Here is a 24,323-nt window from a genome sequence, read left to right on the forward strand (position 1 = left end):
GACATTGAACACTATTTTATTCCTGGATCTGCTGTCCTGAGTGCCTTAGAGAGATGTGGTTTCTGGTTTTCCAGTTACCCTTCTAATAGACAACAAGCTATCAAGTGGAACAATAGTACTTCTTCCTTCCTTCACACACCAACAGGTGTTCCACAAGACTCTATACCTGGTCCCTTACTTTTTATCATCTTCATTAATAATTTTCATCAGTGCATTCCTAATGCCAAACTTGTCCAATACACAGACAACTCCACCATAATTTGTTATGCTCAATCTCTCCCCAAACTCATGCTACTAACACAAGATGTCTTCTCTTGTACTGAGTCTTGAATGTTGAGTAATCACCTTGCTCTCAGTGAATCCAAAACTAAAATCATGATCTTTATCTCATCTAAAAACACCTCTATCAATAAAAATTCCTTCTCTATAGTCAGTCAGAATAAGATTTCCATTGAAATAGTCTCCCATACAAAACCTCTAGGTGTTATCATTGATGAACATTTAAAGTTTGAAATTCATATACAAACGAGTATTAAGAAAAGACACCAAAAGCTTGGAATGCTGTATCATCACAGCCATTATTTCACTCCCACATCCAAACATAAACTCTCTATTTCCTACCTCTTCCCATCTTTCTTGTATGAAGCCCCTCTCCTCACCAACCTTCAATCCTCCTTAAAGTCAAAACTGTCATCCTGCTACAATAAAATCTCTAAGTTTGCTATGACCAAATCCTCCTCCCACTACTGTGATGCACTCCACTCCTTGAACTGGCTGGAACTCCCCAGGATTCAGGCATCTAGGCAGTGAGACAGTTCCCTGTGGTACATTTGGTTGGGGATACATGGCTGAAGTGACATTCAGCTGCAGAGAAATATGGTTGCTTGCAAATTTCCTGTGGGCAAAGAGCACACACTGCCATGTCCACAGCTTTAATAACCAAGTGCATGGGGGCAGAAGAAGTAATGAGCATTGTGCTCTGTGTACAGTACATGCTTATCTAACTACAACATGTAGAAGTGTGCTACAGCACAGGGGAAATCTTACATGCTACTGTAGTCACATTTATGTTCCAGTATGCATTTTAGGTAATGTCCCCTAGATACTGTGAAGGAGTAGCAGTCCACACACACCAATTATAAAGGCACTGCCCATTGTGCACTTGCATTTTTACTGCAACTGACATGCCCACTGGCCAATCTGCTACAGATGCCTGCCATACTGCCTGCTGTCTCATGTTGCCTTGGGGGCCATGGACATTATTTTCCCCCTGTGCATTTGATTATTGTAGTTGTGAGCATGGTACCACATTCTTCTTTTTGCCCACAGGGAATTTGCAAGCAGACATATTTCTCTGCAGCTGAATATCACTTCAGCCATGTGTCCCCAGCTAAATGTCGTACAGGGAAAAATCTTGCTGCATAGGTGCCTCAACCTAACTCCCCCACTATCTCTCTAACATTCAACTGCTAACTGCTCACAAACACATTCATTTTCAAACCCTCTAACTGCCCTTCCCTCTCCTCCATACTCACCTTGCATGATCCTGACAGACAACTCAATTCCAGTAACCAGAACTTCCTCAAAGTGTAAAAACCCTTACATGGACCTGGGCAATTTCTCCTATCTTTCTCCCTTGCTATTCTATGGAATTCACTCCCCCTCCACACTTGAATCACCCAAAACCACTCCGTCTTCAAGACAATGCTCCATTCCCATCTCTCTTCTTGCTGGGAATGCTCATGCTCTCACCCCACCTGCCCCCCCTCTATATCATTTCTGCTCACCCATCCTTTTTTTTTTCCTGTCTCAAAACTCAGCCAAGTGACTTCCTTCATTTAATTTCCACTCCCTCTCCCTTTTCTCCTTTCTCAGAACTCAACCTATTCACCTTTCACTGTTCTACTCTCCTCCTCTAATTCTTCCTCACTCTCACCTCATGAAAATCTGAATGCGTAAATGCTGCACTCCAAATTATACTTATGTACTCCAAAATATTTAAGTTTTAGTTTCAATCAATGCTATGTTACAGCACCTTGCTTAAATGTTATTATTCTGTCTTCTATATTACTGTGTTTTAGTAGTTTTTGAAAATTGTTTTGTACTTATTAACTTTGTTGATATCAGCTTTGTAATAATTGTATATGGAGCTTTTCTCCCCAGGCCTCCATTGAAAACGGGCTCATTCTGGCCCAATGCACTTTCCCGCTTAACAAACTGCAAATAAATAAACAGTATTCATATGCTGATCTAACTAAGCATACCTGGATGCTTCTCTTGAGAGGAACAGGTGGCACCCATGTCCACAACATATTGGCTGATGGATGCCTGGGAGGTGTCCTGTGCTGCAAGGTTTGCCAGGAATTCTTCTGTGGCTGTGGGAAGAGGTTCTGCTGCAAGCCCAACAACAGTGACTTGACAATCCCAGGCCACATCAGCTGCATGTCTCCATGCTGAGTGTATCATATCTGTTGCATGGTGTCACACCTGGTTCTATGTACGATTCTGGTGACCCAAGGCACTAATGTTATACACCAGTTCATCCCACAAGGCTGCATGTTTTTGCCTATTTGCCCTCCCTCTGGACAGTAGGACATGGTATTCTTGGTGAAAAGCTTCACTGATGAGGTCATTTTCTGCCTCTGTAAATGATGCCCTGTGTTGTGCGTGCATGATATCTCCTGAAATACAAATAAATGAAAACACATGTCAGAATCACATACATGATATGTAGATATACAGTAATAAAGGAAGGCTATCAGTATTCACTGCTTGATTACACATCTCATGTTCAACAGTGTGCCAAAAATACAAAGGGTGTGGATACAAAAAGGATAGTAGCAATAGTGACCTATTCCTGTTTGCGCCAAGACAGATATGTATGAGCCCACACCCAACACAGGACTCCATTGTAGTGTGCCCCATGGCAGAAACTCCCCCATATAATATGTAAAAACAACAGTTCCAACCAAATAGCAGTGTACTGTTCAACTGCTATCAAAGGAAGCATCCAAGAGACCTGTGTACCTAGTTAACACACAGCATTATACCCTTGCTGTACTCTACATCCTCTGTAGGTGTAACACAGCTGGAGATCAATACCATGTCATTAGTACAGTTCTAAGAGAGGCTTACTGATGTAATCCCCATTCTCCCTACGTATATTCAAACATATGCATCATGTTGGAAACAAAATGATTACATACCTGATGGAGTACGATACTTCTTTGTCAGAAAATACTGCTATATAGGTACTGTGTCAATGAGTTAACCATACAAACTAAATCTCATACACAATGGTTCCCCTAGCTAGAAGTTTGCCTTTTTAAGATGGTTCTTATTAGCAGGTGATTGCCTCTGAAACAATCTATGATTCAGAAATGTTACATGCAGCCTATATAGCTGATTTGCAGTATAATTAGCCAATCCCATGCAACTGCTCAACACGATATAAGGCCTCAAAGCAGATTCCATCCCCTTTTTCATATGTTGGGGTGGAAACTACTGTGATAAAGATACTACATCAGCACAGAGAGAATGTTTGTAGCAGCTACTTTTTACATACAGATGTGTGTGCTACAGGCTGAAGCTGGTGCTGCATGCAATAGGCATAGTCAGAGAGGCTGCAGAATGTGCAGGACAACAACACTTAAGAATAACTGTGGGACCTGTGGCAGACTTGGTGTACAGCCAGAGCCAGAGTGAGGGAACTCATCTCACTGGAGAGTATGGTATGTGTTTAAGGTAAGTATGTTGGCCAAACGTATCACTAACATAGTAAAATGAAACAAGCTCAGTGGATCCTAGAACAAGGTAGGGGGTACATTAAACATTATGTCAACCAGTTGAATAACTGCCAAGTCATTAGTTATGCCATGATAGTCATCTGGAATGTGTGTGCTGGCAACCCTTGCTTCTAGCACAACCTCTATATATGTATGTTACTTGTGCAGCTGAGGTTGTTTGTAATATCACTAGCAAATAATTGTGGGCTGCAGTCTGATATTACTGGGCCACATCTGAATTACACACTTCAAAATCCTCTGTGAATTTATGCTAATGCATGACCTGACATTCTATGTGCTTTCTAGTGTTGTAATAAGAATAGTTAAAATGTTGTCCTAGCTGTAGGCATTTGACTTCCATTATTTAGAAGCAGACATTCCATCTGTACTGCTTTGGGTGGATTAATAAGTGATGAGACTATCATACATATCAAAATTTATAATGGTGATGCAAATATACATGTATTTTAAATGCTAGACACACCTGTATTTCGTCCCAGAACCATGTGGACCAAAAGCTAATGTTTGCAAAATGTTTAACAGATAAAGCTACAGAGTCACTGTCATAGCAGGTGTATTTTTACATGTTGTAGATATAATTGCACACTTATCTGCTGTTACATACCTCACTTACATCTTTTATTATGTGTATGGGTTTATAATGATGTATTTCTGTACCAAAGTCCCAGTTAAACTCCTACATTTCCATTAATCTTTAAGTAGATTTCCAACATGTGGCACAATGCACAGCGTTGTGTAAACATGCTTAATGGAAAATGACAATTACTTTGTTTTGTTTAAAACAGGTGTGCTAATTAACTGGCTATGTGGCTTGGCAGGTTGATGCACTGCTCTTTAGGTTAAATGGTGCTGGGTTCAAAATAGGGCACAGGTGTACTTTTTGAATGTGATTATTATGTTTTCAACTACATGTAGTAATACACTGCTATTTTACATAGCTTAGCAGTGCTGAGCATAGCGCAACATCATACAAAATTCTTTAAAGAAAAGAAAAATGAGGAGATAGTGGACTGGTGAAATGGGGTGCAAGCAGGAGGGAAAATATAGTGAAAGGCAGGTAGGTATGTGCAGGAAGGGTGTAGGAAAGAACCATAGCTATCCATTACTTCAAAATTAACAACTGTGCACGTGGAAAGACTTTTAGCTGAATTTGAATTGTCACCCCCAGAGAGAGGGGTGATGGCAACATAAGTGAGTTGACAAGCCAATTGGACCAAATTAAGTGCATCCAGTGGACATATATACAAAATGGAGAGCTATGTATGAGGCAATATTTTGTTTTTGGGACAGGTGTGTTTTTTTCAAGCAGAGAGTGAAATATTGGGGCAGGAACATGGGTATTTGTAGAGAAGGTAAGTTAGGAAGGTAAGGAAGCATTTGCAGACAGACAAGACAGCAGACAGGGTTGGGGTGGGACACAAGAGGGTGGTGAACACCTTGGTTGGGGAGTGTGTTGTGGAATCCCAGTTTTATAGACATCAGATACTGTAGCAGTGTGACTGAAGTCCTCATTCATGGGACTACCGTCACTGTACCTTAAATGCTCCTGTGGAGGCAGTGGGTCAATACTGGCACCTGGGACCAGACTGTCCCTCCAGGATGGACAGCATGCTGTCCATCTGGCATAGGCATACACCTAGTGTTTGTTGCACAAGCCTATGCACCATGCCTGGCAGTTGGTCTTGGGTGACAAAGGCATCCCCTCCACCTCCCCTCCCAGAGGGGGCACACCCCCAGCCTGTGGAGCATAGCTACCTGATGGAACAGGTAGTGCAGGGGCAGCAGAGGAGGTGCCACCGGGCTGCAACCCAGACATGCTGGGCCCTGGTGCCTCAGCTGAGGGGGTCAAGGTAGGTGGATCACTGGGAACTGTCCTACCTTGTCTTGCTGTAGTAAATGAAATATAAACATAAAGGAAAATTAAACATAACTCCAGACAAATGTAATTAATAAAACAATAATGAGTAATGCAAACACATTGAAATAACATGAGGAACAGAACAATAAATAATGTAAATGATAGTTGTTTTAACAGCAAATCAATATTCAATTATACATAAAGCCAACATAAGAGGCAATAACAAATAATAGGATAATATCAAATGATACTAAATATAGTAATTAAATAAATAGAAGAAGAGAAGGGGTGGGGTGAGAGAAAAAATAAGAGCATTAGTAACTTCACAGATAATATAACTAAACAGACTACAACTACATACTTCTAGATATGTTAGATTTCACTTGTGAAACCACTGACTGCTGTGATATTTATTATTTGAAATACTACACTGTTCCTTGCACAGACACTATAGTACATATCATACTGCATCCAGCAATCATTCAATGTTGCTTTTATTGTATATAGGATGTTCCACGTAATTAGCTCTCAACCTCTTATCATGCGACATTATGGGTGAAGCTATTCATAATGGTGGTACAAAGGCACAACAACAGGAACATTCTTACACGGTGTGCTCATACAATAGTAGCAAGGTGTTCTGATAGCACATTTTCCATTAAATTGCATTTCAAGTGATGTCATATATCTGCAAATCAGAGGACCAGGCATATGCGGCAATATATAGAACATTTTGCAAATATCATGACAGTTGAGAGGTATGTTTATGTACACTGATTATACCTGACAGCTGGACAGTCATGGCACAGGCCTGAGGTTGTGTGCTTCACATGCAAGCATTGTTATATTTTCTTTATGACATGCCAATACAGTATTGAATACTGCAGAAATTCTCAGTTGGCTGATGTGGGATTACAAGCAGTGACTACAGTAATACTAAACTTTTTTTTTGAAAACCATTATCAGATCACTGTCTTCTTTTACACTTTATTGATTCGTGGTGTTTCAAATCTTGCATTTACACACACAGATAGCTGTGTATGAGTTCTGTTAACTTACACATTTACCCTATTTATTTATTGACTGCAACCTACACCATATATCAGACAAAATGAGCAAAACACAACACTGACTCTTAATATGGGTATTGCACAGCATTTATTTATGACATAATAAAACATTATTGACTACTGCACATTTCTCAGCTGACTGGTGTCAGATTAGAACCCACAAGCAGTGACTACAGGAACACTGAACATTTTATTTGAAAAAATAAATTACCAGAGCACTGTCTCATTTTACACTTCATTGATCCATGTTGTATCAAATCTTGCATTTACATACATGGATAGCTGTGTAAGAGTTGTGTTAACTTAGGCATTTACCATATTCATTTATTGACTGCAACTTACAGAATATTTCAGACAAAATGAGCAGAACACAACATTGACTCTTAATCTGGGTATTGCACAACATTTATTTATGACATGCTAGCACAGTATTGACTACTGCACATTTCTCAGTTGGCTGGTGCCAGATTAGAACCCACAAGCAGTGACTACAGGAATTCTGAACTTTTTATTTGAAAAAAATGATCAGAGCACCATCTCCTTTTACACTTTATTGATTCAAGTTGTTTCAAATTTTGCATTTACACACATGGATAGCTGTCTAGGACTTATGTTAACTTACACGTTTACCCTATTCATTTATTGAGTGCAGTCTACACCATACTTCAGACAATGAGCAGACCACAACATTGACACTTAATCTGGGTAAACCACAGCATTAACTAATGGTTGGAGGCTAAGCTACACACTACTGCATGCTTACTTGCTTTAACTTGCTTTACCAGTTTAGATATGCACTGACACATTAATAAAACTCTTTGATGTCCTAGGTATTTCATACGTGGCTGCTAAGACTGTAATATCTGCATTTACTTTATTTTATTATTAAGTTATGCATTTAGTTATTACTTTACTGATTTTCTTACATGCCACACACTTGCCACATCCTGGCCTTGCATGGGGCAGGACATTGCAAGCCCTCTCATCTACAGCTGTGGTAAGAGAAGTAAACCATTATGCATACCAGTTTTGCACAGATTCAGCTTGTATATTTATAGATTACTAGAAAACATACTTACATATCTGCGGGGTGCTTCAGCCCCATGCTTCTTGGATCCAAGTATTCAAGATTCCCCTTTTCCTTCGATATAGGTCATCATAATGATGATGACACTGCTCACCAGTGCGGGGGATACCAGTTGCATTGAAAAGGTTCCTGGTCAAACTATCCCAGGCCTCAGACTTACACTCTGAGATCTGGTAGTCACCCTGCATCAGCTGAGGTCCATAATGTTCTGGGTCCAGTGAAAACCCTGGACTCCTGCACACCCCACCATTGTGCCCTAAATCACACAGCTTCCCCCATGACAGCAACCATACCCACAGCCAAGGTTAGGCTCCAAGGAATAATGTGAAATTCCTGGCTATTGACCTTAACATAGGCTGCATTCCCTCCCTTGCACTTCATACTGTTACTCTCAAAAATATGCTGCATCACTTAGCATCATGCAAACTCACACAACCTATGTTTATCAAAGCTTAACAATGTGCAAACATGAAAAAAGCATTGCCCATGTTTAAGGACACTTAGCATCTTGCACCTTTTCCAAATGTAGCAATTAAAGTCAACTGATGTTTAAGTCACCTGACACAGTTGCACAGCACTACATGGAAAATGGTATTAATGCCCAGGACTCGAACACAGGACCTACAACACTGTTGATCATGACTCAACCTATCTAGCCATCAGGATAGTGAAGATAACTTGTATACCTTCAGATATACTGTAAAGGTGCCTGTGAGCGTAGTGCAGCTTTGCTGCACAGGTTTGCACGCTGCTAAGCAGTGCAGAAATACAACAATTAAGTGCATCAGGTTTCTATTTTTATCTGTCCAGTGGATGTCTAATGCATAAGTACACAGCACTACACATAGCTAAATAACACAGTGTGTCATGCAAACAAGCACATCAAAATAAAAAAAAAAAAAAATTGAAATTGAACGCATCCGGTTTCTATTTTTAGATGTCTAGCAAATGTCTAATGCATGAGTGTGCAATGCCAAGCATAGCTAAATAATGCAAACATCATGCAAACAAGCACATAAAAACAAAAAAAATTAAAATTGAATGCATCTGGTTTCTTTTTTTATATGTCTAGCGTGTGTCTGATGTATGGGTGCGCAAAGCTAAGCATAGCTAAATAAAGTGCTGCACCAAGCAAGCAGGCACATAAACATTAAAAAAATTAAAATAAATCCAATTTACTAAAATAAAATGTCTTGTAGACCTTTTGGTCAAGGTTAACGGGCTGAAAGGTATGTGAGTGTGCAATCAATCTTACACGGATTCAATATCTGTGTTGCTGTGACCTCCCTTAGGCACACACCATAATTAAAATGCCCACTGTCAAGGGAGAACCTTGGCCATGTACATGGATACATTCCATGTAGGCTCTACATGAAGCCTAATGAAACACAAGCCCCACAATAGGAAACCACTCCAGGATGAGAGCATAAGTAATTTATTGAAACTTCTGGTATCTCAACATTTTGCCTTCATGGAATACTGCATTAACAAAATCCCATCCTTATATACACATACACTAATTAATTAATTAAACATTAGGCTCTACATGGAGCCTACACAGACTTTATTGAATCCTGGGGCATGACTTTATACTGTTTTTCTTACTTTTGAAATGTATTGTTACTTTAATGTTCAGGTTCTGGTTGGTGCTCAAGAGTGTAAACTTCCTTAAAGCAGTAGTAGGTAATCAAGAATAAGGTCTAATTGTTTGCTGTTATGGAGGGTTAGGCATTATTAGATGGAGTTCTAACAATCTTATTGGTTTGTTCACTTTTCTACTCAGCTGAATATTGCTAGTAGCTATTTACCCGTGTTTTTCCCCACGCTGTCAAGCAGAGTGATTAGAAATACATATGCTAAGAGATGTCTTTCTGGCATGTTTCAAGCTTAAACTCCATAAAATATACAAGGAATTGTATTAAATTGTTGCACTTATTGTCATGTTGGTGTTTTAGCATTTTTGCTTATTTAACTGAATTGCATTGTTTACAGTCAGTTTAGTTAAACTTGCTGATTTTGTGTCTTGAACAATTTCCTGCCTAAGTACCTGATTGTACCCCATTCTAGTAACTCTAAATGCTTAATCTGAATGTTTTTCCTGTAATTTTTTACTTTTAAAACTTATTTTTACATTAAACCACAGTTTAGTTAACATAGCTGATAGTGTGTATTTCTTAGTTACTTGGTTGTTTGAATAGCTAATAGATCATCTTCTTTTTTACACTGAATTTTCTCATTTATGAATTCATTACAGAACTTCTCAGTCTAGCTAATACTAGTGGTTTCACTGGAACTTTTCATGCTTTTTCCTAATTTTACATTTTCTTACTTTAAGGTACAGTTGGCAGCTGGTTTTCTAGTCTGAATGTAAACCTGCTGAGATAGTGGTTATTATGTGTCTGGAAATAATTTGTTGCTGCTTCTGTGGGATAGATATCACTGGAGTTCTACCTACTTTCTAATTGATTCTTTCATTTTTTCCGCAGGTTAATAGTAGGCGATGGCTATCTGTGCATCGCTGTGCAACATTGTACCTGACAGATGCAGGCACTTTCAAATTCTCTCTCTCTTATGAAACTTAGTTACATATTACTGTTAGTTACAGCTGTATAAACCATGGAATTGAGCTCTGGCACATCACTGCAGGTCAAAGAGAATCTTATAGCCGGTCTCTCTAGAGTAATTGTTTAGTACCTACATGGTGTTGGTGGTCAAACCTAGTTTTTTCTGTTCACACTTGTTAGTTTTCCCCAAATCATACTGTAGCTATGAGACACTCACTCTCTCAGTAGTTGCTTGAAGAGGGTCTGATTTTGCTCGAAGAGGTGTACACACTTTTTGTGAAGACTTAGATTGTTTTTTCTGACAACTAGAATTTTAAGACAGATAGCAATCCAGTAAATCAGTGGCAAATGTTTTAGACTATTCCAACTTTAGCCCATATTAGTAAACATCTGGAACTATGGATTTGAACTTAATAACTGTCTTTGTAGCTAGTGTGTTTTTTGGTATCCTGTGACAATATAGTAATGGTCCCCTTATTACCATCACCTGCTACTTACACAAACTGTCACAGCATGTGACAGATGTAGTTAAATAATGTTATTGGAGGCAAAACTCTCACATGAGGCCACTACAAATAAGCAGATATTCTATGCCACGCAACACCACAATAAACCAATCACATGCGTGACACAGCTCAGACCAACCACATAGACCTATATATGTTAAGGCTCTTAAAAGTAACCTACTTAAACCACAAAGGCCATGTAAATAAAGCATAATAAACAAATACCCTCAGCAACCTCACAAACAGGCAACAAAGACAGCACCCACCATGAAACATACATCTAAGAATCACATTAATTCAGTTTTATACCAATGAAGCAAACTACCACATAGCCCAATATCCTAGTCACAGGTGATTCTATAGTGAGATACACTGATGCACTACTCACCAGGCTGTGAAAGGGGACCCATGGTTATTTGCCTATCAGGTACCAGGTTTCACTGTATCACACATACACTCATGTCCTCACAACACAAGTACACGTAAGATACAGTCATAATAGGTGCAAGTGTAAACGACTAGAGATTTAACTTCCTGGACCATATGAAGAGAGACATGATGGATCTCTCAGAATATGTGTCGGCAACAGGTGTGCACCTATAATTGAGCAGCATTCTGCTATCGCAAATAATGAAGCTGCCAGACAAACAACAGATTATTAACTTCAACAATTGGATTAACTTCTGGTGTCAATCAAAGGAGTATAATATGTATCTCTACCTGGAGGAGAGAGTAGACAGTTTTAACTGTAATAATTGCAACTTTTGCAAATACATTAGTAAGGCAAGCCATTTTGGTTGTTCTAACATAGGTAAAAGAATTCTGCAACAATAAGAACTTACCTGTAATAATGAAATGGTCACATATGGTGCTGAATGCTCCGGATGCCCTGTATTCTATATCAGAAAGACAGTTAACATGCTTAAGATCTGAATTTCCCAGCATCTACCCAACATTTGGAATAATGTTACTAGATGTGCCCTGGCCAAGCACAACCTAAAAAAAACAGGCCACAATACCTTCTCATTTCACATATTGGATCATGTTAAAAAGACAGATCTTGATGGAAACAAAAATGCACTTTTGGAAAAAAGAGAGGTTGTGTGGCAGATATGCTTAAATGTCTGCATTAAATAAGGGCACAATGGTAGCTGCTCAGTTAAAATGTCTTACAACTAAGAAGCATGAATCATAACTTATTTTGATAACATAGCACTGCCACTACAAGATGAACAACTCAAGTGACAACCATACCTCCCTCACTGTAGCACAGATTTGAACAAGATCAGCTTACTCCTTAATAATTCTACCAAGGCCCTCCCATGTCCTCACAGCAACCAACCACAGAATTACTCTCTACTGGAACCCACCATCACACCACCACTGATGTCCTTTAATGAGTCGGGCAGTGGCATCATTCTCCCTTTTCACACTAAATTGTACAGGGAGGAGAAGGCCACTGAAGATTCATTTTACTCAGTCAGACCAGACCCAAGCTGAAGGATTCTTGAGTTATGCAGTGTAGGTCTGTAAGATTTTTTGAGGAGCAACAAAGGGTAGATTCATTAGTGTACTGTATGATGGAAGCAATTCTGCTTGCTGTATGGAGGTTATTTATGAATATGTTAAAGAGGATGTTACCAATAATGGATACCTGAGTGGCACCAACTGAAATGGGTAGAATGGTGAGAAAGCATTTTTGCATTTGACAACCTGGTACCTGTGAGAGAGGTAACTATGGAAATAGGTCAGTCAGGAGTCATGGAAGCCAATGCTGGAGAGATGCTGAAGTAGAATGGGGTGAGATACAGTGTCAAAAGCTTTTGAGTGGTCAATGAAGACTGCTGATATGAAATTGCCTATGTTTCTGTTGGTGTTGATAATGTCAGTAAAATTAAGAAGATGGTAGTGATGTGGTGAGGCCAAAAACATGTTGGGATGGAAAGAGAGAAGTGAGTAGGAGACATCTTGTGACTATATACATTTCTCTAGCACTTTAGATAAAGGGGATAGAGTTGTGATATGGCAGTAGTTGGTAAGTTCGATAGAGTTATCACCTTTGTGGATGGGAAGGATGCAGCATTTTTTCCAGAGGAGGTGAACATAGCACTGCTGGATCGAACAGTTTAAAAGGATAGATGTGGGGTATGCTAAGGCTTTAGCAGCTGGTTTAATTTATTCATGAGGAAAAAATGCCAGGTGCTAGAGTGGCTGTTTTTAATTTGAGAAGGTGTCTTTTTATAGTGAAGGTAGAGACTGACTGTAGGCAGAAAGAGTGATGAAAGTTATGAAAATGAGAGGTAGGAAGGAGGATGGAGGAGGCGTTCCTATCAAGTAGGGAAATTACTTACTGAATGAAGAAGGAGTAAAAGATGATGGCCATCTTTTCTAGGTCACAGAGCATGGAATGAAAAGGTAAAGGTTGGGAGGACTGACCAGGAATCAGAAAGATAGGTTTGGAATTGCTAGTTAGTAAAATATTTATTTTATCTGCTATGATCAGATAGTTTGCATTGTTTCTGAGATGTTGATATTTTTGTTGATTTGATTTGGTTATATCTGAGACCCAAGATTTTGAGGCATTATCTCTGTTTCATGATCTGTTTAGTACTTTTGCTTAGCCCAGGAGCTGGTTTTGTTGTATTTGTTTTGTCCTGATTGGGGCTAGTTTGCTTAAGATGTTAAGGAAGGTTTGTTTGAAATCAGAGACTGCTTCATCTAGATGGAGTAGTTTTAGGTTGGACCAGTTACAATTTTTTTAGGCTGCATAAGGGAAGTTGTATTAAATTCAATGAAGTTGTAAATTTGTTTAAATGAGGGATGTTTGTTAATGTTAGTTTGTTTTCTAACTATATAACAGGGGAGGTGGTCATGTAAGCAGTCCGGTCATGTAACAAAGGGAGAGATGTTATTAGGAGAACTGGAAAGAGAATCCAGTCTGCAGTGGTTCTTTTATTAAGGTTTTTGTTGAAGTTAATTGGGGTGTTGACTAAGACTGAGTGGGTTTATAAAATGTATGGGGTTGTCAAAGGAGATAGAGAGCCAATCAGTGTTAAGGTGATTTAGCATTATCTTTTCTTGAGTAATATTAGATAAAACCAAGCAAACAAATTCTTCAGCAATGTTAATGTTGTGACCTGGTGAGATATAGATACCAGCTATACATAGTGATTTCTTATGGTTTCATTTAAGTAGAGAAATGAGGGTTTTGACTTTGTCAAATGGAGATGTTTTACTGGGTGATGTTGCTTGAGTGAGTCTTTATAAATGACTGCTTCTTCATCTGCTTTTCTTTTTGGTTTCTGATCTTGTCTTATTATAATGACTGCACCAAAATCTGTAACAAACCTTGGATACCAAAATGAAAAAAAATGAAAAATGCTAAGCATACAAAAAAGGAAATGCTGACTCTCACAAATGTATAATGTTTAGCTCTTTTGTCTCTTTATTTTATAGAATTCTTCAGAACAAGATAGACTTCTCCAAATCTTATTTAAATACCAACTCCACCTGTTGTTTCAGCCAGTCATAATGTTAATACATTCCTAAACTTAAAATACATTTTATATTTGAGCTATCATTTAATCTTGATGGCACATTAGCATTTATCTTAATTTGCCAAACCAATTCCCTGTATTCTAAAAGGGAATCTACATCACCACTTTATACACTTTCTTTGACTGTTTCTAAAATCCTGAATAAAACTTTTTAAAACCTACACAAACCATAGTGTGTTTACTTAATTGTTCTTAATTGCATTAACATGTTCCCCATACTCTAACAGCTAATTTTCTTATATTTTTACCAAAACTGAGTTACAAGTAGAGCAAGATGCAAAATATACCACTCTTTCAGACAAGTAAACCTGAGCTGTAGACAAAACATTCTATCTGTGTATGTCAGTATAAAATTCTTCCCATTGTTTATATATCTACATTTAGAACATCCCCTACATACATGAGTTCCATAATTCTCTGTATATTTGTGTTACTTTTCATTTTCCAACATTTACTTAATATTATCTCCTTTATTCATAACTATTGTAGCCTCTCCTATTAGTTTTATCAAATCTGTTTCATTGAATCATTTTCCAGTTGTTTCTGATAATACTTTTTAAAAGATTTTGAATCTACTCTGTATCTAATGAGGCATGCCAACCTGTAATTCCTTACTTAATTTTCTGTCTTCTCTTTTGTCCCCATTACTGTTGTCTGTATTAAAAATTTATATATAAATGACCTTCCTCTTCACTGTTACTCAATCTATAATTTCTCAGATAAAATCCTTTCTGTAACCTCTATCTACAAACATGCTTTCTAAAGTTTATAATTTCTCATAAAAACATATATTCCTCACTTACTAATTTCAAAGTCCTAAAGGATAGTCCTACAACTATTCCCTTTTTAAGAAAATGGGATGTATACTTGAATATGTAATTAACTGTGGTGAAGCTGTGGTGTTCTGTATATACCAGAATTTATCATACCATTACTTGTGAAAACTCTTATTCGGATAGCTAAAACATTTATTTCACTGTCAGCTCATTTAAATGTGAAATTCAAAAAATCTGTCTACTTATTCAAACATGTTACAAATTCTTCAGAACTTTCTCCCTTTCCTTTTGACACTATAAAAATGTTGTCAATAAAATATTTATCGAAAATGAACTCTCACTATATGCACTGTTGTATGTTATCTCCTTTTCCCATTGTTCTATAAATAAACGAGTGTATACTGGTTCCATTTTAGCTCCCACTGCAGCTCCTTTGACTTGCAGAAAAATATCTCTCTTAAATAATAAATAATTGTTTTCAAATACTATGCTAGTTAAAGAAGATAATTCCATTTCTGCATTTGATAACTGTAAACTTGTATTAACATAATCTCTCACCAATTCTAGTCCATTCTTCAGTGGGATAGAACTATATAAAGCTATTACCATGACTGCTAGGTGGCGATGTAGACTCCCTTTTAGAATATTGGGAAATGGTTTGGCAAATGTAGTTAAAGGCTAATCTGCCACCAGGATTAAATGATAGATTAAAGTGCCTTTTAAGACTGGGAATATATTACCATTGTGATTGGTTGAAACATCAGGTGGAGTTGGTATTTAAATAAGATATGGAGGTGTGTTTTTTCTTCTGAAGAAGCATGTAAAATAAAGGACAAAAGTGCTAAACATTATATATTTGTCAGAGCTATGTAGCTAAAACACTAGTATGTCCTTAAGAGGTCATTTGCATATACCCCGTGGGCCTCCGATCCCCTAGTTATCACTCAGTGAAGAGTCTAGCTTAGATGACTGTCTCTCTCTCTCTATATATATATATATATATATATATATATATATATATATATATATACACACACACACATATATATAGATATACTATATATATATATATATATATATATATATGTATATACAGTATATACTTGTTTTAAATCCCTTTATTGGCTTACAGTATCTAGTTTGCATTTGGAGGTTATTCCAACATTTTTATGCTAACCTGAAAAAATGCCCTTGATGTTATTAGTGAAATTATTGACTTCAGAAAATAACTCCCCCTTTTGTGTGCTTATTATGTGCTACAACTACCTAAGAGCTAAAGTTGCTCTAAGATTCTCACAATTTAAGTTTAGTTTTTCAATGTATAAATTAAATCCCTCAAAGTAATACCATAAAAAGGGTGGGGCAAAAGGGGCAGCTGGCTCAGGTGCTAAGTATTAGAAGGTGAGATTGAGAGTTTCTGCATTATTATTTCTGTGCCTGAAATTCTAATGCAGAAAGCAGCAGAGGCACTATGGCACTTTGAGTAGTAATCTAACATATCTATCTATCTGTCTATCTATCTATCTATCTATCTATCTATCTATCTATCTATCTATCAATGGGGTATAGGTGTAGATCTGGATTTTGTAGGAATTTGATTGGTACAAAAGTACCAAGTGGCTTTCTACAAGATAAGAAGTTCTCCTTTTTTTGGTCTTCACTTGAAAAGCTGAGGAGGTTGCAGGGTGGGGTGCTATACTGTGGACCAACACCAGGCTTTAGATGAGGCAGCTCCAGCTCTCGCTCAAATAACTTGGTAACACAAAAAAAAAAAACAGCTCTGACTGCTTCATTTTATCTCAAAAGCACAGAATTTGTATGTAATGAATTGCCTAGCATTATATTTTTATATCAGCCTTGATATATGAACAAACACATGACCAATACTCCATTTGTAATCTTATTGGGACAGATACAGTAGAAATAATGCTTCTTTATACCTGCCATATCCTAATTTTTCAGTACACACTGATTCAGATGTCCATAATGTTATTATCAAAACAATAAACAAGGAAGGACACAGTACTGATTCCTTTAGGACTCCTCTAAAAATTGTAAAATTATCAGAAATGCTTTTTCTAAAGCTTTCTTGTTTTCACCCACTTTACTACAAATTGAATCTTATTATATATTGTACACCAATGGCAAATAGAATCAAAAGATTTTACAAGGGTTAAAAAGTACATCAAATGGCAACTTTTTATTTGAAGTATCAGATTAGATGTGCATACTCTTTCCCTTATAAAGTCATGCTGACTGTTGTCTAAAAATTGCCCAGATAATGCTTCCAAAAACTTTTAAAGCCTCCCTCTTCAAACATTGTCCAATTATGCATGTTCAGCTAATAGCCTAGGTCTGGAACTATTTGAGCAACATCCACCCTTGGACCATCGTATAAAATATATTAGTAAGCTTAATGCAAGTGAATGAGTTAATTTATTAGGTGCCAAAAAAACTAAGATTTTCAGTGATTAAAATGTATACTTCTCATTGGCAGGGTGCAAGACTGAAGCCTGACCTCTAGTCACTGTTTGTTTGGAGTTTCCATATTCTGCCTCTGTTTGTGTGCATTTTCTTTGGGTACTCTGATTTCCATCAACAAGCTTGCTGCTGATAAACTGCCCAAAAATATATGGCATTTACCATTAAGCTTACTCTTCAGGTCATGGCTGAAGTCTGCAAGGGGAGTTTCCTTACTCAGTTAATTAGTTCATACAACACATTTAGGATCATAGCACTACAATGAGTCATAGCTAGTACTTTCCTTGCAGATCTTTCATCTCAAATGTCTATGGAATGTGATACTTGGCAGTTACTGAGGCTTCGTCTTCAAACCTTATGAGTCATTGGGCAAATGTTGTAAAACAGGCATCATACACCAGATTCATTCATGAGCATGCTCTGTCTTGAACTGATAAATGATGTAGTGTTGTAAGCTGTAATAATGATAACAATTTTGACATTTTCAAGTGCTCATAATCTTAGCCATGATTCCTGTTTTCTCCTAATAAAAAAAAACTGAAACTGAACTGCATTAGTTCATCAAAACACAGCACTTTGAAATGTTTAACTTTAATTTTATAAACTTTCAGGAAAAAATGTTTTAAAAAAATGGGTGAAACTCATATGTTATATGCCTGTGTTTATTATAATTTAAACATGCACACACACACACACACACACACACACACACACACACACACATATATATATATATATATATATATATATATATATTTTTTTTTTTTTTTCAGTATCATTTCAGTTAACATAACCTTTAACTTTTTTGTCTTAAGCAATACATTCACACGTGTTATAATGATATAAGCAACAACATGTGAGATGAAGTTTGGGATTTCAGAACAGATGATCCGCATCAACATGGAGGCATAGAATCATATGAAGGCAGATGCAGACAAGTAAGTGAACAATATAATGCAGAGAGCTACCGAGTCATATTTAAAATGAATATGTATTTGAGAAGTTGGTAGCTATAACTAAGCTGATGACATGAGAGCAGCAGAACCAAAGGCACAACTAAATGGTGTCAGGGAATATCAGAGAGTCCAAATGAAGTAAACAAAGCTTTATAAAGCCACAGTTATTGCAGTGGTATTCAACTGTAGACTCAAGTTGCATGAAGTACAGGGATACTACATATCTCAACCTATTTGCATCAATGAGAGAACTGCAAATCCAATTTGCTTATTGTGCAGCCCACTGACCCACGACTCCAGTAGTTTATAGGCTCATAGATTAGTTCTAGGCTGACTGCCTTGTGGGTCATTTTAAACCTAGCCAATTACCCCATGTGCGAATCAAGCCCTGCACCTTGTGTCTGCAAGGTAAATGCCTTAACCATCATGCCAACCTCCCACTCACGGCAGTGATAGTTCAGCCTTGAGGGAATATTATAGGCTAAGAGACAGCAACCCCAAGTTACAATTTACCAAGCAATGTTTTGTTGCATATGTTTATAAAGCCATTTGACTGTTCCCTTTGAAGAGTAAGACTATGCAGATATAAATCAGTGAATGCATCTTTATCCAGGAAGAAACTAAAAGAAGAGTTTCAGAGCATTAGTATGGTCAATGTTTCCATAGTAATGGTAGGTTACTTTACTCTTGTTATAATTAGACATTGTTGTGGCAGTGTGTAAAACAATTAAATAAGGTATAGGTTTGAAACATGATGAGAGAGTTTCTGAGCAGTTGCAGTGTTGCTGTGGCATTTTTTAGCCAGGATGTTTTAGTCATGTCATAGTTTAAGGGTTAGGAATATATAAGTTTAACCAGAACAACGCTCAGATCATGTTTGGCTAAATGACAAGACTTTATTTAAATCAGGCTTATTTAGTATAAAAATAAATGGTGCACCTGCATTAAATTATTGTTTTCAAATAGAGCTGTGTCCTATATTTTAAAATATTTAAAAATCAAGTGAACGCTGATGGGGAAGGAAAGAATGTGGAAGCAGAGGAATAAGAATAGAACAGATGCCCCAGAAAGAAAAAGGAAGCATTGTAAGTAATAATAACACAAATTAACAACATACGCTTTTCATTTGTTTAACGTTTATTAGACACATTTGGATGCATCTTTGTTTTTCATTTATTTTCATTTCCTGTCATATTCCTCATGTTAAAGGTGAAAATGATTTTCCAAAACTTGATTAAAATGTGATATTTTATTTTCTAGTTTTACAGTTTACTCATTTTTTTCTGTATATCTACATCCATAAAATGGTAAGAGCTGGGCAATGATTAACATGCAAGTACAAAGTGCTATGGGTAAGCAAAAGCGACGTACTTGTTAAGAGGACAGCTTCTTACTTACATTGTGGTTTCACTACTATGTCATCATGTGCTAATTTTTAATGTGAAGTGCTCCAGCTGCAAGAATTATTTGACAGCCTGCCTTTCCAGGAAGTAAGAAAACTAATGCATTTAGCGTGGAAATACAGTAGTGTATACATTAATTTAGGTAGTGAGGTATTGTGGGTTCAGTCTTTCTTGATTTTGTGGCAGAGAGTTCATCTCCTAGAAAAAAAAATATCTAGGACTCCATCCTTGTCAAAAAATAAAATGCAAAATCAACGCATTTTTTGCATCAAAAACAGTACAATTTTGTAATTGTATATGGTAAGGAGTCTATATTTAACTCTAATCATTTTTCATTACACCTGTATCAGAAATATGATAAATACACAATAAACTTCCAGGTTTTCTAACACAACAACCAATTAAGACAGTTACATAATAAATGAAAGAAACATATATCACTTTCATTTTTAAAACAAAATAATCCTATCATTAATCAAGTCAAAAATACTAACAGTGCAAGTAACATAGACATAGAATGTAAAGTATTCATTTGGAGAAATGAGTCTGTAGAATAACGTATGAGGCAAATAAAAGATGAGACTTGAAAAGGAAAACACCGGGCAGTCATAATGGTTATTAAGCTGGGAAGTCCGTGCATTAAATTATATGATCTCTATATAAATTTAACTGAGAAGAAAGAAGAATCAGTGTTACTAAGATTTAAGAAAGATCAGTCATCATAAATTGTATTTTTTATAACTATTATTTTAATATCAGACCATATTTAGGCTAAATAATCTGATCTGGTATTTTAGGAACAACATATTTTTTGATGGTGTTTATTTCCATACTTTGGGGAAGGAATTAAGTTTTTCTAGTTCTTAAACATAAACCTGTATACAGCTGCAAGGAATATCATTTGTTTTTATTTTTTTTGTTGTACAAATGTTTGTGGGATGTGGGTCATCGCAGATTTACTGAATTATTGGAAATATTTTATTGTCTAAAAATGGGACTAACAAAAGTATTTGCTTTCCCCAAATTTCTTTAAGTCTGAACAAAACAAAATGACACTGTTAATCTTCGCCAATATGCAATGTTCGTGTTTGCAAACATTCCTTGGCTCCTGCCTGGCTCAACAAATCCCAGTCAACAAAACTTAGGCATATTTGTAAATTATCCTGTCTAGCCATCCACCACCAGACAGAATGTCCTCTCTTTCTGCTAAGTTTTGTCTAACAGGGTTTTCCAAAAGGGGCAATCACTCCAATTAAGCAATCAAAAACTTCCAACTTAGAGTGCAAATTAACTGACAAGGCTGAAAAGGATTAAAATACTTGAAATACTTTAATGAACACAAAAAAATGATTTAAGATTAAGTGCTTTCATCCCACACAGGGGACTTCATCAGAATACCATTTTGGGAATGTCACTTTCTTAAAAACTACTTGTTCCCAAATTAAACATATTCATTAAAACCATTTGACAGGATCTTCCCCTTATGTGAAAAAAGTGGGGGGAGGGAAGTAAGCTCCAGCTAATGGTAAGCCATAATTAGCTTGACTGGGAATTTTTATTTTATGCTCCTACAGCCCTCATCTACTAGCCTGCACATAATGAGGATGCATGCTTCTACACACTAATATTGCTTTGCTGAAGTGAGGACCTCACTTGGGTGGGTTTATGCTCACTTGGTTATTTTGCATGGAGCTAAAATCATGGATCTTTTCCCATGTAGTACTCCTATAGTGGAACCTAACCAGCTGTCCAGTACTTCTTTGGGACTGGAAAGCTAGCAAACACTGTTCACTCCAACCACTGTCTGGCCAGTCCCTCTACTGCCTTGACTAGTACTCAAATGAGGGTCATCCAGGAAACAACCCAATCTCTCTCTGGGCCATGAGGTCAGCTAGTTTGCAAACATTTTTGCTATCATTCAATAATTAAAATAAGTAAAATACTACTATTACTACTACTATTAATAATAATTATTATTATTAAAAAAATAAAATAACAATAATAATAATGTCAAGAGATTTCCAAGAAAGACCAGGAGAAAAAGAATAATAGACTGTATCTGTGATTAAGATGCCTCATGTGTTAACGTTACATAATTTTGGAAACTGCTGCTTAAGTATGCAGTCCTTGTACTTAGTAAGGATGCAGTATGTTTTATAAAATATCATATCTGAAGGAAAGGCACAGGTATATAAAAACATATTTGTATTTGATGAATATTTTGCTTTTTCTGAAATGTGTTATTTGTCGACTACATATACGGTAAGATTCAGAAATATGATACATTTGGATGAACTGAAATTATTTATAACACTGCATTGCTCTAGGTAGTTTGTCTAAAGAGGCAGTCTTTGTAATTTCCAGTGATACTACACAGCCTTACTGTTTTATAAGCAGAGAAGAGTAAGTCAGCAAGCAGAAACCTTTCTAAGACAAGGAGGACAATAAATGCTGCTTGAAATAATGAAGACCAGTGCATGAACATTAGAGGAAATAATGACCAGTGCATGAACATTAGAGGAAATAATGACCAGTGCATGAACATTAGAGGAAATAATGATCAGCTTTGGGCTGATGAAAGCAATATGGAAAAAAAAACAGGCAATAAAGAACAGCTACTTTGAATTATTTTGGAAATTAATAGTTATAGCTAAAATTATATAACATATATAAAACTGAATACATTGTGATAGGTATAATTCATTGAAAATAAGTGTGTGTATTAATTTGTTAATTTTATATATTCATAGCACAAAAAAATAAAATATTGCAGCAAATTCAGAATAACCACAGCTTGAGTATAAAGGGAGTGATGGTGGAGAGAGGCTATGGTGTTTGGACCCACTCCACTGCTCATCACTGCATTTAACATTTTCATCTTAAACCTTAAACAAGATGCCCACAATGAGTATGGTCTCACACTACTTACAGTAGACAGATTAAAGTATAAAAAGGGCACATGAATATAAATAGCTAAACACCTGACTAAGTGTAACTTGACCTCAACAGTATTCAACAAAATGCACTGTTGCCCTGGGAATGAGCCTATACTATCCATACCCATAAAAAAAGCAATGTGGGTAACAGCTAAATATATAAAGAGATATGGAACTGCACAAAGAAACAGAATGTAATAATTCTGGACAACTAGAACACAACAAATAAGTCATCTGTCTACAATTGGACTTCCCTTAACTGATTTCTGAAGTGAAAGAATTACAGACATAATTTAAAGAGTATTGTTTATGTTCTGAAGCATATCTGAGTAATAGACTTTTGAAATTTGATATAACTTCTTTAATACATACAATGCCAAATTATAAGATTTTAATGCAAAGTGCATTGTTTTTGCATTTATTTATTTGTTTATTTATTTTGATAAGGATGAACCCTGGATTGTTTCACAGAGCTGAAATCCTTGCTATGGTATTATGAAAGACTAAACCCACAATGCCTCACCAGCTAAATGAATGTATAATATACTATATTTCCATACTAAATGCATCAGTAATAGTGTCTTACTTTCTAAAAATCAAGTTGTCAACTAGTTAACTAGTTCTTGCAGGCAGAGCAGCTCACATTAAAAATTAATTCAAGATTATGTAAATAAGAAGCTGCTACTATGATGAGATACATTTGTTTAGGTTTTGTTGCAAATCATTTATGCAATATGTACGCAACATCATTTTCTGAGTGCTGTTATATAAAAAATGAGTAAACAGTTTGAAAAAATAAATGATACACTATAATCTTCATTCTTTTTGAAAAGAAAAACACTTACAGCTTTGAATGAATGGAAAATTTAATTAATGGCGAAATTAAGATGCTTCTGAAAGTGAGTAATATTTTTAAACTGGCTGAATATTCAGGTCTATATTATAACAACAAACGATCAAATGATTGAACATTGTTATATCAAACTCTAAAGTTCGAATTCACAAGACATCGAACAATCAGAGCAGCAATTTTTTTCCCAGGGAAAAAAATCGCTGTTCCCAAAAAAAAAAAAAAAAAAAAAAGACATTAAAATATTGCATAAAGGGGTTTAGTCCTAAGCAACCTTCCGATGTAAAACTCCTTTTATCAATAACTTCAGATAATCACACCCAAACTGAAATTCTCCCACACATGAAATTGACAAGTGTCACTATAGATGAAAACCTCAAATCTGATTTTCATATTAGGGATGTAGTCAAAAAACTGCATGCACTATACAAGGTCAAACCTTATCTAACTCCTGCATCTAGTAAAACCCCAGC

Source organism: Protopterus annectens, chromosome 2.part0 (genome assembly GCF_019279795.1).
Source record: "Protopterus annectens isolate FY-2018-M chromosome 2.part0, PAN1.0, whole genome shotgun sequence".
Lineage (NCBI taxonomy): Eukaryota > Metazoa > Chordata > Ceratodontiformes > Protopteridae > Protopterus > Protopterus annectens.